The 17659-nt window shown below is 44.4% G+C and overlaps 2 pseudogenes; both read left to right on the forward strand.

Moving 5' to 3' along the window:
* Positions 1 to 8436: 8436 nt before the first annotated feature.
* LOC134855880 (5.8S ribosomal RNA) lies at positions 8437 to 8588 on the forward strand (annotated as a pseudogene).
* A 313-nt stretch (positions 8589 to 8901) lies between these two features.
* LOC134855877 (large subunit ribosomal RNA) lies at positions 8902 to 15562 on the forward strand (annotated as a pseudogene).
* Positions 15563 to 17659: the final 2097 nt, after the last annotated feature.

Genomic DNA, 17659 nt, shown 5'->3' on the forward strand with positions numbered 1-17659 from the left:
AACGTCATCATCATTCTCAGAAAGAATGAAGAACACCTTCGGGAACATCTTTCCATTCAGCATGGGAGGAGGAGCAGGCAACGATGGTGAGTCCCAGGAGGAAGAAGATGAAGAGGAGCAAGGGGACTATGGATCTCAAGTCAGCCTCAATAGTTCGGTCCAAGAGAGTGAGGCACACGTCGGAAGAGAGACTGGAACCATGGACAAATTTGGTGTAGTGACAACTATAAGCAAAGAGGCAAACACACCAGGCCAGTCAAAAGACTTCACGATTAGGGCAAGTTGATGATAGCAAGAAAGAGTCGGTGGTGCATGAGAGTAAGAGAGACGGTGGAGCATGAGACTGGGGATTGGCTCCCAGTTAAAGTAGCTTGCTCGGTGGTTGATAATAGCAAGGAAGAGTCGGTGGTGCATGAGAGTAAGAGGGACGGTGGTGCATGTGTCTGGGGATTGGCTCCCAGTCAGAGTAGCTTGCTCGGTGGTGCATGATAGCAAGAAAGAGTCGGTGGTGCATGATAGCATGATGTTCCTTCATGGTTCATCTAAGAGTTGGTCTAGCTAAGGTTAGATTGGCTCAAGGTAGTCCTTAATGGATCACCTTAGATTCCCGAAAGATAATTCAAAGAGAGTTGACCTGATGCAAGTTAGGTTAACTCAAGGTGATCCTTGTTGGTGATCCTTAGTATGATGGTGGTGCATTAGCAAGAAAAACGGTGGTGCATGATAGCTTGAGACTGGGGATGGGCTCCCAGTCAAAGTAGCTTGCTCGGTGTGGATGATAGCAAGTGAGAGTCAGTGGTGCATTATAGCAAGAGAGAAGGTAGCCAAATGTCTCGTCATTGTTGACGCCAAAATCAGGAAGCCAAATGCCTCGTCATTTTTGACGCCAAAAGCAGGTAGCCAAATGCCTCGTCATTGTTGGCTTTGTTCTAATCGAGAGAACACTTACTTTTGGAGAAATCCGATCGTAGGAGTGATCAGTCTTCGGATTGATCCATTTCTTTTACTGGTGTATCTGTCAGATCCTTAGGGACTGGCTAGAACACTTAAAGCAAGTCGCTCGAACTTGGGTATTCTGTTGATCAAAGAGCTGTTTAGATGTAGTACCGGTGTGATACATGTGATTGCATTGAGAGAGCGTTTAAACAGTGTTCGATCTTCAATTTGCCGTTGTAAGAGAAAGACTGAGGAAAGCGAAGGCCCAAATGCTTAAGAACAGGGTGGTCCAGACAGCTCAAAGTCCGACTGCGGTTGGCTTTGTTCTAATCGAGAGAACACTTACTTTTGGTGAAATCCGATCGTAGGAGTGATCAGTCTTCGGATTGATCCATTTCTTTTACTGGTGTATCTGTCAGATCCTTAGGGACTGGCTAGAACACTTAAAGCAAGTCGCTCGACTTGGGTATTCTGTTGATCAAAGAGCTGTTTAGATGTAGTACCGGTGTGATACATGTGATTGCATTGAGAGAGCGTTTAAACAGTGTACGATTTTCAGTTTGCCGTCGTTAGAGAAAGACTGAGGAAAGCGAAGGCCCGAATGCTTAAGAACAGGGTGATCTATGCTTGGGTAATCACACTTAGTACGAGAGGAAAAGTGTGTTCAGTTCCCTGGTTTCAAGCGTCTGCCTGAGAAGGCGGTTGCGAAGCTACAATTGATGACCTAAAGCGTAGATTGATTGCTCTATCTGCATCTTGAAAATTGCCTTTAATGGTTTAAATTGGCAGTATCAAGTATATTGATGCTGTTGACCCCGATGTCAGATAGGAATGCAATCCCCCATTGATGATGGGAGGTCGCTCAAACTTGGGTATTCTGTTGATCAAAGAGCTGTTTAGATGTAGTACCGGTGTGATACATGTGATTGCATTGAGAGAGCGTTTAAACAGTGTTCGATCTTCAGTTTGCCTTCGTTAGAGTAAGACTGTGAAAAGCGAGGGCCCAAACGCTCAAAAACAGGGTGATCTATGCTTGGGTAATCACACTTAGTACGAGAGGAACAGTGTGTTCAGTTCCCTGGTTTCAAGCGTCTGCCTGAGAAGGCGGATGCGAAGCTACAATTGATGAATTAAAGCGTAGATTGAATTGCTCTATCTGCATCATGAAAATTGCCTTTAATGGTTTAAATTGGCAGTATCAAGTATATTGATGCTGTTGACCCGGATGTCAGATAGGAAAACAATCCCCCATTGATGATGGGAGGTCGGTCAAACTTGGTTATTCTGTTGATCCAAGAGCTGTTTAGATGTAGTACCGGTGTGATACATGTGATTGCATTGAGAGAGCGTTTAAACAGTATTCGATCTTCAGTTTGCCGTTGTTAGAGAAATACTGAGGAAAGCGAAGGCCCAAATGCTTAGGAACAGGGTGGTCCAGACAGCTCAAAATCCGACTGCGGTTGGCTTTGTTCTAATCGAGTGAACACTTACTTTTGGAGAAATCCGATCGTAGGAGTGATCAGTCTTCGGATTGATCCTGTTCTTTTACTGGTGTATCTGTCAGATCCTTAGGGACTGGATAGAACACTTAAAGCAAGTCGCTCGAACTTGGGTATTCTGTTGATCAAAGAGCTGTTTAGATGTAGTACCGGTGTGATACATGTGATTGCATTGAGAGAGCGTTTAAACAGTGTTCGATCTTCAGTTTGCCGTTGTAAGAGAAAGACTGAGGAAAGCGAAGGCCCAAATGCTTAAGAACAGGGTGGTCCAGACAGCTCAAAGTCCGACTGCGGTTGGCTTTGTTCTAATCGAATGAACACTTACTTTTGGAGAAATCCGATCGTAGGAGTGATCAGTCTTCGGATTGATCCGGTTCTTTTACTGGTGTATCTGTCAGATCCTTAGGGACTGGATAGAACACTTAAAGCAAGTCGCTCGAACTTGGGTTTTCTGTTGATCAAAGAGCTGTTTAGATGTAGTACCGGTGTGATACATGTGATTACATTGAGAGAGCGTTTAAACATTGTTCGATCTTCAGTTTGCCGTTGTACGAGAGGAACCGTGTGTTCAATTCCCTGGTTTCAGTGTCTGCCTGAAAAGGCGGATGCGAAGCTACAATTGATGGATTATGACTGAACGCCTCTAAGTCAGGACTCAGACCTAAAGCATAGATTAAATTGCTCTATCTGGTTTCAAGCGTCTGCCTGAGAAGGCGGATGCGAAGCTACAATTGATGACCTAAAGCGTAGATTGAATTGCTCTATCTGCATCATGAAAATTGCCTTTAATGGTTTAATTTGGCAGTATCAAGTATATTGATGCTGTTGACCCCGATGTCAGATAGGAAAGCTATCCCCCATTGATGATGGGAAAGCCTGGACTTGCTGTAAGCGATCAAGTAGCTTGCGCTACGAGATGCTGAGGCAATGTTCTTCAGGCAGGGATGTATTTATCCCAAAACCCCCGAAAGATGGTGCAAAGAGAGTTGACCTGATGCACGTTAGGTTGACTCAAGGTGATCCTTCTTGGTGATCCTTTGATAGATGGTCCATCTAAGATGGTCCATCTAAGAGTTGATCTAACTAAGGTTAGATTAACTCAAGGTAGTCCTCAATGGATCACCTTAGATTCCGGAAAGATGGTGCAAAGAGAGTTGACCTGATGCAAGTTAGGTTGACACAAGGTGATCCTTCTTAGTGATCCTTTGATAGATGGTCCATTCAAGATGGTCCATCTAAGAGTTGATCTAACTAAGGTTAGATTAACTCAAGGTAGTCCTTAATGGATCACCTTAGATTCCCGAAAGATGGTGCAAAGAGAGTTAACCTGATGCACGTTAGGTTGACTCAAGGTGATCCTTCTTGGTGATCCTTTGATAGATGGTCCATCTAAGATGGTCCATCTAAGAGTTGACCTAACTAAGGTTAGATTAACTCAAGTTAGTCCTTAATGGATCACCTTAGATTCCCGAAAGATGGTGCAAAGAGAGTCAAAGTAGCTTGCTCGGTGGTTGATGATAGCAAGAAAGAGTCGGTGGTGCATGAGAGTAAGAGAGTCGGTGGAGCATGAGACTTGGGATTGGCTCCCAGTTAAAGTAGCTTGCTCGGTGGTTGATAATAGCAAGGAAGAGTCGGTGGTGCATGAGAGTAAGAGGGACGGTGGTGCATGTGTCTGGGGATTGGCTCCCAGTCAGAGTAGCTTGCTCGGTGGTGCATGATAGCAAGAAAGAGTCGGTGGTGCATGATAGCATGATGTTCCTTCATGGTTCATCTAAGAGTTGGTCTAGCTAAGGTTAGATTGGCTCAAGGTAGTCCTTAATGGATCACCTTAGATTCCCGAAAGATAATTCAAAGAGAGTTGACCTGATGCAAGTTAGGTTAACTCAAGGTGATCCTTGTTGGTGATCCTTAGTATGATGGTGGTGCATTAGCAAGAAAAACGGTGGTGCATGATAGCTTGAGACTGGGGATGGGCTCCCAGTCAAAGTAGCTTGCTCGGTGTGGATGATAGCAAGTGAGAGTCAGTGGTGCATTATAGCAAGAGAGAAGGTAGCCAAATGTCTCGTCATTGTTGACGCCAAAATCAGGTAGCCAAATGCCTCGTCATTTTTGACGCCAAAAGCAGGTAGCCAAATGCCTCGTCATTGTTGGCTTTGTTCTAATCGAGAGAACACTTACTTTTGGAGAAATCCGATCGTAGGAGTGATCAGTCTTCGGATTGATCCATTTCTTTTACTGGTGTATCTGTCAGATCCTTAGGGACTGGCTAGAACACTTAAAGCAAGTCGCTCGAACTTGGGTATTCTGTTGATCAAAGAGCTGTTTAGATGTAGTACCGGTGTGATACATGTGATTGCATTGAGAGAGCGTTTAAACAGTGTTCGATCTTCAATTTGCCGTTGTAAGAGAAAGACTGAGTAAAGCGAAGGCCCAAATGCTTAAGAACAGGGTGGTCCAGACAGCTCAAAGTCCGACTGCGGTTGGCTTTGTTCTAATCGAGAGAACACTTAATTTTGGAGAAATCCGATCGTAGGAGTGATCAGTCTTCGGATTGATCCATTTCTTTTACTGGTGTATCTGTCAGATCCTTAGGGACTGGCTAGAACACTTAAAGCAAGTCGCTCGAACTTGGGTATTCTGTTGATCAAAGAGCTGTTTAGATGTAGTACCGGTGTGATACATGTGATTGCATTGAGAGAGCGTTTAAACAGTGTTCGATCTTCAATTTGCCGTTGTAAGAGAAAGACTGAGTAAAGCGAAGGCCCAAATGCTTAAGAACAGGGTGGTCCAGACAGCTCAAAGTCCGACTGCGGTTGGCTTTGTTCTAATCGAGAGAACACTTAATTTTGGAGAAATCCGATCGTAGGAGTGATCAGTCTTCGGATTGATCCATTTCTTTTACTGGTGTATCTGTCAGATCCTTAGGGACTGGCTAGAACACTTAAAGCAAGTCGCTCGAACTTGGGTATTCTGTTGATCAAAGCGCTGTTTAGATGTAGTACCGGTGTGATACATGTGATTGCATTGAGAGAGCGTTTAAACAGTGTACGATTTTCAGTTTGCCGTCGTTAGAGAAAGACTGAGGAAAGCGAAGGCCCGAATGCTTAAGAATAGGGTGATCTATGCTTGGGTAATCACACTTAGTACGAGAGGAAAAGTGTGTTCAGTTCCCTGGTTTCAAGCGTCTGCCTGAGAAGGCGGTTGCGAAGCTACAATTGATGACCTAAAGCGTAGATTGATTGCTCTATCTGCATCTTGAAAATTGCCTTTAATGGTTTAAATTGGCAGTATCAAGTATATTGATGCTGTTGACCCCGATGTCAGATAGGAATGCAATCCCCCATTGATGATGGGAGGTCGCTCAAACTTGGGTATTCTGTTGATCAAAGAGCTGTTTAGATGTAGTACCGGTGTGATACATGTGATTGCATTGAGAGAGCGTTTAAACAGTGTTCGATCGTCAGTTTGCCTTCGTTAGAGTAAGACTGTGAAAAGCGAGGGCCCAAACGCTCAAAAACAGGGTGATCTATGCTTGGGTAATTACACTTAGTACGAGAGGAACAGTGTGTTCAGTTCCCTGGTTTCAAGCGTCTGCCTGAGAAGGCGGATGCGAAGCTACAATTGATGACCTAAAGCGTAGGTTGAATTGCTCTATCTGCATCATGAAAATTGCCTTTAATGGTTTAAATTGACAGTATCAAGTATATTGATGCTGTTGACCCGGATGTCAGATAGGAATGCAATCCCCCATTGATGATGGGAGGTCGGTCAAACTTGGTTATTCTGTTGATCAAAGAGCTGTTTAGATGTAGTACCGGTGTGATACATGTGATTGCATTGAGAGAGCGTTTAAACAGTATTCGATCTTCAGTTTGCCGTTGTCAGAGAAATACTGAGGAAAGCGAAGGCCCAAATGCTTAAGAACAGGGTGGTCCAGACAGCTCAAAGTCCGACTGCGGTTGGCTTTGTTCTAATCGAGTGAACACTTACTTTTGGAGAAATCCGATCGTAGGAGTGATCAGTCTTCGGATTGATCCAGTTCTTTTACTGGTGTATCTGTCAGATCCTTAGGGACTGGATAGAACACTTAAAGCAAGTCGCTCGATCTTGGGTATTCTGTTGATCAAAGAGCTGTTTAGATGTAGTACCGGTGTGATTCATGTGATTGCATTGAGAGAGCGTTTAAACAGTGTTCGATCTTCAGTTTGCCGTTGTAAGAGAAAGACTGAGGAAAGCGAAGGCCCAAATGCTTAAGAACAGGGTGGTCCAGACAGCTCAAAGTCCGACTGCGGTTGGCTTTGTTCTAATCGAACGAACACTTACTTTTGGAGAAATCCGATCGTAGGAGTGATCAGTCTTCGGATTGATCCGGTTCTTTTACTGGTGTATCTGTCAGATCCTTAGGGACTGGATAGAACACTTAAAGCAAGTCGCTCGAACTTGGGTATTCTGTTGATCAAAGAGCTGTTTAGATGTAGTACCGGTGTGATACATGTGATTACATTGAGAGAGCGTTTAAACAGTGTTCGATCTTCAGTTTGCCGTTGTAAGAGAAAGACTGAGGAAAGCGAAGGCCCAAATGCTTAAGAACAGGGTGGTCCAGACAGCTCAAAGTCCGACTGCGGTTGGCTTTGTTCTAATCGAGTGAACACTTACTTTTGGAGAAATCCGATCGTAGGAGTGATCAGTGTTCGGATTGATCCGGTTCTTTTACTGGTGTATCTGTCAGATCCTTAGGGACTGGATAGAACACTTAAAGCAAGTCGCTCGAACTAAGGTATTCTGTTGATCAAAGAGCTGTTTAGATGTAGTACCGGTGTGATACATGTGATTACATTGAGAGAGTGTTTAAACAGTGTTCGATCTTCAGTTTGCCGTTGTAAGAGAAAGACTGAGGAAAGCGAAGGCCCAAATGCTTAAAAACAGGGTGGTCCAGACAGCTCAAAGTCCGACTGCGGTTGGCTTTGTTCTAATAGGGAGAACACTTACTTTTGGAGAAATCCGATCGTAGGAGTGATCAGTCTTCGGATTGGTCCAGTTCTTTTACTGGTGTATCTGTCAGATCCTTAGCGACTGGATAGAACACTTAAAGCAAGTCGCTCGAACTTGGGTATTCTGTTGATCAAAGAGCTGTTTAGATGTAGTACCGGTGTGATACATGTGATTGCATTGAGAGAGCGTTTAAACAGTGTTCGATCTTCAATTTGCCGTTGTAAGAGAAAGACTGAGGAAAGCGAAGGCCCAAATGCTTAAGAACAGGGTGGTCCAGACAGCTCAAAGTCCGACTGCGGTTGGCTTTGTTCTAATCGAGAGAACACTTATTTTTGGAGAAATCCGATCGTAGCAGTGATCAGTCTTCGGATTGATCCATTTCTTTTACTGGTGTATCTGTCAGATCCTTAGGGACTGGCTAGAACACTTAAAGCAAGTCGCTCGAACTTGGGTATTCTGTTGATCAAAGAGCTGTTTAGATGTAGTACCGGTGTGATACATGTGATTGCATTGAGAGAGCGTTTAAACAGTGTTCGATCTTCAGTTTGCCTTTGTTAGAGAAAGACTGAGGAATGCGAAGGCCCAAATGCTCAAGAACAGGGTGGTCCAGGCAGCTCAAAGTCCGACTGCGGTTGGCTTTGTTCTAATCGAGTGAACACTTACTTTTGGAGAAATCCGATCGTTGGAGTGATCAGTCTTCGGATTGATCCAGTTCTTTTACTGGTGTATCTGTCAGATCCTTAGGGACTGGATAGAACACTTAAAGCAAGTCGCTCGAACTTGGGTATTCTGTTGATCAAAGAGCTGTTTAGATGTAGTACCGGTGTGATACATGTGATTGCATTGAGAGAGCGTTTAAACAGTGTTCGATCTTCAGTTTGCCGTTGTTAGAGAAAGACTGAGGAAAGCGAAGGCCCAAATGCTTAAGAACAGGGTGGTCCAGACAGCTCAAAGTCCGACTGCGGTTGGTTTTGATCTAAATCAAACCAGTTTTAGATTGTCGAAAAACAATTTTCAACGGGGGATCACTAGGCTCGCTTTACGAGGAGGAGCACAGCTATATGTGTTATTTCAGTAAGAATCGCAAGATTTGTTTACTGACCTCTCTAACGCAAAAGGCGGTCTCAGCTTCAGCTGTTGATCGCGTCCGAATCAGGGTTATTTGAAATCGATTGAACGCTTACTTTTGGAGAAATCTGATGGTAAGAGCGATCTGTCTTCGGATTGGTCCGTTCTTTTGCTGGTGTATCTACGAGATTCTTCGGGATGGGTTAGAACACTTAAATCAAGTCGCTTAAACTTGGGTATTCTGTTGATCAAAGAGCTGTTCAGATGTAGTACCGGTGTGATACATGTGATTGCATTGAGAGAGCGTTTAAACAGTGTTCGATCTTCAGTTTGCCTTAGCTAGAGTGATAAATTCCTGCACATTACTACTTCGGTAGTTTTATGGATGCTTGAGTGCCTTTAAATCGTAACCTGATTTGGACGAGAGAACCCCCTGAACTTAAGACTATCAGTAAGGGGAGGAAAAGAAATCAACCGAGAATCCCTTAGTAATGGCGAATGAACAGGGAAAAGCTCATCGGGAAGAGGAGTGGTAACACTCCTCGGTGTCCGGTATGGTTTGCTGCCTGGCTTGTTGACTTGACTGGATGTCTATTGGAAAATAGCATCAAAGAGGGTAAAAATCCCGTAACAGTCTTGTTATAACTTGTCGACGGCGCATTCCTATGAGTAGAGTTGTTTGAAAGTGCAACTCGAAGCTGGAGATATGTCTCTCCAAAAGCTAATTATAAAGCGAGACCGATAGCAAACAAGTACCGTGAGGGAAAGTTGAAAAGCACTCTGAAGAGAGAGTGAAAAGTACGTGAAACCGTTGAAGAAGAACTGGAGTGAGCGTTATCATGCCCAATGTCTTGAACTTGATTCTAGACCACCGGGTAGTGTTGTTAAAGTCTTTTGGTGATCATTGTTAAAGATGCGAGCTATTTGTTTTCTTCGGATTTCAAATTTGTTGTGTCTTGACTAAATGAGATAAAATTTTATCTCTTTTTTTGCCTGTCTGACCTTAACATCCCAATCAATGCTCTCTACAGCCCGTCTTGAAACACGGACCAAGGAGTGTGAGTTGCTTGCAAGTGCTGTCGCTGTTTGAAAGCGTACACGCATAATGAATGTGAACGGTGTAATTTTTATGAGTTGCAATAACTTTTGTGGTGAGAGCGTCAAAGCGATGTCTCGCAACCACGGACGGTTATGTTGCTAAAACATGACTGATCCAGAGCAAGTAGCACACGACCCGAAAGATGGTGATCTATGCTTGGGCAGGGTGAAGCCACGGGAAACCATGGTGGAAGCCCGAAGCGGTTCTGACGTGCAAATCGATCGTCTGACCTGAGCATAGGGGCGAAAGACTAATCGAACCATCTAGTAGCTGGTTTCCTCCGAAGTTTCCTTCAGGATAGCAAAAGCTTAAGCAAGATTGAAAAATCTTCGCTGTGCAATTTCATCGGTTAAAGCGAATGATTAGAGGACTGGGGGAAAACGTTTCCTTCACCCATTCTCAAACTATAATCGGTGAGATGTTCTTGTGACTTAATTGCACTTGACCTTTGAATGCGAGCTTTTTGTGGGCCGCTTTTGGTAAGCAGAACCGGCGATGTGGGATGAACCAAAAGTTGGGTTAAGGCGCCTAACTACTTGCTCATGAGTCACCACAAAAGGTGTTGATTGATATTGACAGCAGGACGGTGGTCATGGAAGTTGAAAACCGCTAAGGAATGTGTAACAACTCAATTGCCCAATCAATCAGCCCTGAAAATGGATGGCACTAGAGCTCGTGGCCTATACCTGACCATGAACATCAGATTCTGGCTTCGGCTGGATGCTTAAGACTGGTTTAGAACTGGTCTTAAAGTATGTTCATGTGTAGGAGGACGCATTGGTTGCGCAAAAGTGTATACGTGAGTATATGCTCGAAGCGGCCAATGGAGCAGATCTTGGTGGAAGTAGCAAGTACTCAAATGAGAACTTTGAGGACTGAAGCGGGAAAGGTTTTCATGTGAACAGCATTTGCACATGAGTTAGTCGATTCTTAAAGACAGGCTAAGGCCAAAGTCTTGAATAGTGGTTTTTTGAAAACTGCTGAGTCTCGAAAGAGCTTCGGGTTAAAATTCCCAAACTTACTCTCTTGGCATTACGACGGCAACGTCATCTCAGTCGAATTTAGTCATTGGGACCTTGGGGAAGAGTTATCTTTTCTTTATAACATGCAGTAGAGACCTTGGAATTGAATCAATCAGAGATAAGGTTCGAACCATGAAAGAGTGTTTCAGCATTTGAAGCATCCCAATTGTTCCTGGTGGCACGTAAAAATTCGGCCCAGCTAATGTCAGGAGAGTGAATCGTACCAATTACCGCATCAGGTCCCCAAGGTGAAAAGCCTCTGGTCTTGGAACAGTGTAGATAAGGGAAGTCGGCAAAATTGATCCGTACCTTCGGATGAAGGATTGGCTCTGAGGAATGGGTGTGACAAGCCTTTAGCTTGAAGTCTCGATATGCTAAAGCGTACGATGGCTCTTCGGAGTTGTTGGCATTTGGCGCATCGATGATGGATATGCTTTAGGTCAAATCTGTCGCACATTAAACGTTCAAACTCTGAACTGGTTTGGACAAGGGGAATCCGACTGTTTAATTAAAACAAAGCATTGCAATGGCTGGTGAAACGGTTCTGACGCAATGTGATTTCTGCCCAGTGCTCTGAATGTCAAAGTGAAGAAATTCAAATAAGCGCGGGTAAACGGCGGGAGTAACTATGACTCTCTTAACTAATCGACAGATGCACCACCGTACACGAGGCAGTATGACGACATAAGGATAAACCAGCAATGGCGCCGTATGTCCGAATGGGAAACGAGGCGATCGACCACAAAACCAAATGGAACAACTTCCAGGACGAAGAGAACAAGAACTCAGAGACTTTGGGTTTAATTTGTAAATACTTTTGTAAATTATACTCTTTGTTGTATGATTTGTTGTTCTCTGAATTCAAAACTTGAAAAAAAAAATAGCCAAATGCCTCGTCATCTAATTAGTGACGCGAATGAATGGATTAACGAGATTCCTACTGTCCCTACCTACCATCCAGCGAAACCACAGCTTTGGGAACGGGCAAAGCCTAATCAGTGGGGAAAGAAGACCCTGTTGAGCTTGACTCTAGTCTGACTTTGTGAAGTGGCTCGAAACGTGTAGAATAAGTGGGAGATGGCTTCGGCTGTCGTCAGTGAAATACCACTCTTTCGGTGTCACTTTACTAATCCAGTGAAAAAGTAAAGGTACAATCTACGGATTGGCCTAATTAAAGCGTAAGCTTTAATGAGTTGCACAAAGTTTACTTTGCGTAGCTAAAGCAAACCTCCCTGGAGACAGGGTCAGGTCGGGAGTTTGACTGGGGCGGTACATCTGTAAAAAGATAACGCAGGTGTCCTAAGGCTAACTCAGTGGGGACAGAAACCTCACGTAGAGCAAAAGGGCAAATGTTAGCTTGAACTAGATTTTCAGTATGATTACAGACTGCGAAAGCATGGCCTATCGATCCTTTTATTAATCGGTTTAAAGACTTTAAGCAAGAGGTGTCAGAAAAGTTACACAGGGATAAGGTGAAAGCCTCCTCAGAAAAAGCTTAAAAAGGAAGTCTCCTGGGCTGCGGTCCAAAATCAATACCTGTCTGAAATCTGCCCAAGCTCGCTCGTTCCTAACATCAAATAACCGCTTGTCCCACACTGACTCTATAGAGAGCTTCAATAGATCTCTTAGGGAGTTGGTGTGTAATGCCCATGCCAGGTTACCGGTTCCGGAACCTGAGGAAAAAGAAGGTACATTCTTTGAGTATTTAACTACCGAACAACGTTTGGTTTTTAAAGAAAGGAGAAGTGTACACAGTCAAGTTCTAAACAACAGTACTGACGAATTGGTTGCTGCAAGGAAAAGGCTAAACTTGAAGTGCAACAAGCTGAGAAAGTTTGCTCAAAATGAGATGTTAGAGAGTGGCCTGGAAAGATTTCAAGACAAGCACGTCCTCGGACAAACGCGTGAAGCGTTTAAGGTGTTGAAAGAGACTCTTAGGAGTGTTCGCTTGAGTTGGTTGGAGAGAAGGAGCAAAGGTGAAGTCAGTAATGTGAATTTTCAAAGGCATTATGAGAATCTGTTCACGAACAGACCGGCGAGTAAAAAGTTTGTTGAAAGGTCACTTCCAGTTGCGGATAGTGGACCTCCTAAAGGAGCAGAGGTACTACAAGCCTTGAGGGAAATTAACACGGGCAAGGCTCCCGGTGAGAGTCAGATCACCAGTGACCTTCTTAAGTTGCTCGAGAAGAATATTCTCAAGCCTCTCACAAGAATTTTCACTGATATCTGGCTTGATCCGGGGAAAGTTCCCCAAAGTTGGAGGGACGCAGTAGTACTCAATCTGTTCAAGAAAGGAAGTAGAGCAGAACCGAACAATTACCGCAGCATTTTCCTTCTCGACCAAGTTGGCAAAGTGTTCGCAAAGGTGATTGCAAATAGGGTGAATAAACAGCTGCCCAAGATCTCTCCTTATCAATTTGGGTTCCGAAGTCACAGGTCAACGGGCCAAGCTATCTTGGCAATTAGATGTTTGCTGCAAAGAAGGATTGAGAACCAGCAACCTCTTTGTATGACTTTCATCGACCTGAAGAAGGCTTTTGATTCAATTGATAGGGAAGTGCTGTTTATTGCCCTAAGGGATTTTGGAATCCCAGGAGATATCATCAGTTTGATTGAAGCGCTCCACACCAAACCCATCGGCAAGCTTGATAAGGATAACACCTTTGTAGTTAACCGAGGGGTGAGGCAAGGGTGCGTTTTAGGCCCACTGTTGTTTATCATCCTTTTTGACTTCCTCCTAAGTAAGACCAGTGGGGAGAAAAGAAACTTCGCATACGCTGATGATCTGGCTTTGATCTCTGACAATCACGCAAATGCTACCAAGTCGCTGAATGAGATGGCAAAAACTTTTGGATTGGCTCAATTAGAAATCTCTGTCGAGAAAACTAAAAGTATTGTAATCAACACCAAAAACAATACTAATGTCCCTATCAGTGAACAGGTTGAACGGGTGAATCACTTTGAGTACCTCGGCAGCATCATAGCATCTGATGGGAGCGCTGAAAAGGCTATAAGCGCTCGCATCTCTAAGACAAGAATAGCAATGTTACGTCTTAGACCGGCCTTGGTGTCTAAAAGGCTGACACTAAGGAACAAGGGTCTCCTCATTGAGACATTCCTAAAGCCTGTCCTTCTATACGGCTTAGAGACCCTTGTCATCAGATGCGTAGGTCTTTACTTTTCATTCAATTCCTTTAGTTTCATTTCATTTCTGGTTTCTAGCCTGAGACACATTCTTTTAGCGCGGTGTATAACCGCTTCTAATCTACCGTGTCTCAGGCTAGAAACCAGAAATGAAATGAAACTAAAGGAATTGAATGAAAAAGTAAAAACAACGCCAGTCGCTCACCAACTATGCAGGAGAAGGGTACAACTGTATGCTTCCTTTAAAAATATCGGGGTCGATAGCTTGAATGAACTGCTTGAAGGTGCTAAAGTTTGGCAAAAGGATTGGGTCAGGCAGCTCAGGGTTGACCTTGACAACCATGGGCTCAAGACCAAGTGCGACCAGGATAACTGGTTGCATAATCCGATTACCAAACTTAAGTTCACAGACGGCGGGGATTTTAAAGCAAATGCTATCGGCAAGAGGACGCAAACAGTTCAATGTGCTAATGAAAACTGTGGTAGAATGTTTCATAGCAAAAAAGAGATGTATAGGCATCTCAGAGACAATCATTCACCCTCGGTCCAGACCTCCGCTAGTAGTGACAATGAAACTAAAGGAAATGAAAGAACTGTAACTAAAGGAAATGAAAGAACTGTAACTAAAGGAACTGAAAGATCTGAAACTATTAAAGGAATTGAAAGAACTGCGAGATCCCCCAGCAGCCCAGCGACGGGGGGTCCAAAAAGGGTAAATTTGACTGCCCTCTGTCCGACTGTAACAAGACTTATGTCTATGTCAGCGGTTGGACAAAGCACATGCAAAACTGTCACCCGCATGTGAAACTGATCAGCGCATCAGAATCGACCGTCTCAGCACCGCAACTGAGTCGGCAATCCTTCGCATCAAACCAAGACACTAGCACAGGTGATGAGGTGCTAAAGTGTCCGCTCTGCTCCTACCGGTGCTCTGTTAGAAAGTCAATGATCAATCACTGTTATGTGAAGCACCGATACTCCTGGGTGAAAGCAAGGCCAATGCCCGAGCCGCCAAGTCATGTTGGCGTTGCCCCGGTGCGTACAATCAAGAGGCAAAATTGTGCAGATTGTAGCGTCATGACCACCACTGCTACCTCGGAAAGGTAGAACGGGTTCCCGTTGGTGACTTTCATTTCGTTTGAATCAGTTCTAATGATTTGATAAAGTCAGAACCATTGCCCCTGGCCTTGACCAGCTGGGGTGCAGATAGGAGGAACTTATTTTACCACAGGGATAACTGGCTTGTGGCGGCCAAGCGTTCATAGCGACGTCGCTTTTTGATCCTTCGATGTCGGCTCTTCCTATCATTGCGAAGCAGAAATCGCAAAGTGTTGGATTGTTCACCCACTAACAGGGAACGTGAGCTGGGTTTAGACCGTCGTGAGACAGGTTAGTTTTACCCTGTTGATGAATTGAAACTAACCAGTGGTGGCTTCGGCTGCTACTGAATTTGATCTATGCTTGGGTAATCACACTTAGTACGAGAGGAACCGTGTGTTCAATTCCCTGGTTTCAGCGTCTGCCTGAAAAGGCGGATGCGAAGCTACAATTGATGGATTATGACTGAACGCCTCTAAGTCAGGACTCAGACCTAAAGCATAGATTAAATTGCTCTATCTGCATCATGAAAATTGCCTTTAATGGTTTAATTTGGCAGTATCAAGTATATTGATGCTGTTGACCCCGATGTCAGATAGGAAAGCTATCCCCCATTGATGGTGGGAAAGCCTGGACTTGCTGTAAGCGATCAAGTAGCTTGCGCTACGAGATGCTGAGGCAATGTTCTTCAGGCAGGGATGTATTTATCCCAAAACCCCCGAAAGATGGTGCAAAGAGAGTTAACCTGATGCAAGTTAGGTTGACTCAAGGTGATCCTACTTGGTGATCCTTTGATAGATGGTCCATCTAAGATGGTCCATCTAAGAGTTGATCTAACTAAGGTTAGATTAGCTCAAGGTAGTCCTTAATGGATCACCTTAGATTCCCGAAAGATGGTTCAAAGAGAGTTAACCTGATGCAATTTAGGTTGACTCAAGGTGATCCTACTTGGTGATCCTTTGATAGATGGTCCATCTAAGATGGTCCATCTAACAGTTGATCTAACTAAGGTTAGATTAGCTCAAGGTAGTCCTTAATGGATCACCTTATATTCCCGAAAGATGGTTCAAAGAGAGTTAACCTGATGCAAGTTAGGTTGACTCAAGGTGATCCTACTTGGTGATCCTTTGATAGATGGTCCATCTAAGATGGTCCATCTAAGAGTTGATCTAACTAAGGTTAGATTAGCTCAAGGTAGTCCTTAATGGATCACCTTAGATTCCCGAAAGATGGTTTAAAGAGAGTTAACCTGATGCAAGTTAGGTTGACTCAAGGTGATCCTACTTGGTGATCCTTTGATAGATGGTCCATCTAAGATGGTCCATCTAAGAGTTGATCTAACTAAGGTTAGATTAGCTCAAGGTAGTCCTTAATGGATCACCTTAGATTCCCGAAAGATGGTTCAAAGAGAGTTAACCTGATGCAAGTTAGGTTGACTCAAGGTGATCCTACTTGGTGATCCTTTGATAGATGGTCCATCTAAGATGTCCATCTAAGAGTTGATCTAACTAAGGTTAGATTAGCTCAAGGTAGTCCTTAATGGATCACCTTAGATTCCCGAAAGATGGTTCAAAGAGAGTTAACCTGATGCAAGTTAGGTTGACTCAAGGTGATCCTACTTGGTGATCCTTTGATAGATGGTCCATCTAAGATGGTCCATCTAAGAGTTGATCTAACTAAGGTTAGATTAGCTCAAGGTAGTCCTTAATGGATCACCTTAGATTCCCGAAAGATGGTTCAAAGAGAATTAACCTGATGCAAGTTCGGTTGACTCAAGGTGATCCTACTTGGTTAGCCTTTGATAGATGGTCCATCTAAGATGGTCCATCTAAGAGTTGATCTAACTAAGGTTAGATTAGCTTAAGGTAGTCCTTAATGGATCACCTTAGATTCCCGAAAGATGGCTCAAAGAGAGTTAACCTGATGCAAGTTCTGATGCAGGGCTCACAAGGAATCAACCTCACAGGAAGGGACACACACGGGCAGGGAGGTGCCCAGTTCACAGCCCGTTAGTTGCCACGTGACAGCTCCGAACTGGTGTTGCGAGATCTGTGGGGGAGGACCCTACAAAGGTCCTTCAGGACTTACACAACACATGAGGTTGAGACACCCTGACGAACATCACGCAGCCCAGACCAACAGAGTGGCAAGAACCAACCCAAGATGGACCGAGGAGGAAATGGCACTAGTCGCCAAGGTACTCCCTACAGTACAATGCGGCTCACAGAGAGAGGTGAACGCAGAGCTAGCCAAGCTCTTCCCTCATAGGACTGTCGAATCCTTCAAGGGCCTGAGGAAGAACCCGAAGTTAAAGCAACTGTTGGAACGATCAGACGATACCGTGACAATCACTCTAGATGAGGGAGATGGTGATCATCTGATGGCTGGGATTGATCTGAGACTACTGGCCATTGAACCCACCATTGAGCTCCAAAGGATGACCCAAGAGAGTCAGTTTGTCGAGCAAGAAGGGATGCAATGGCTTGGTACCCTGCCCAAGGAAGACAAGCCACCCCCCAGGAAGCCAAGGAAAAGACCTGCCCCTCCGAAGACGAAGAAAGCCCTCAGACGCCATCAGTACGCCAGGATGCAGACGCTGTTCAAGAAAGACAGAGCACGGGCAGCTAGAGCAGCAATAGATGGCTCCTGGGAAACAATTGGGTCTGACGCGGGAATCAAGGACACGACAAGGTTCCTAGACGCCTGGCAAGCCCTTGTCGAGATGGAGGGGGACACTGTGGACATAGACTCCATCAGAGGAAAAGGATGGACATTTCCTATCTCAGAGGAAGAAGTGACGA

This window comes from Symsagittifera roscoffensis, unplaced genomic scaffold (assembly GCF_963678635.1).
Source record: "Symsagittifera roscoffensis unplaced genomic scaffold, txSymRosc1.1 SCAFFOLD_118, whole genome shotgun sequence".
NCBI lineage: Eukaryota > Metazoa > Xenacoelomorpha > Acoela > Convolutidae > Symsagittifera > Symsagittifera roscoffensis.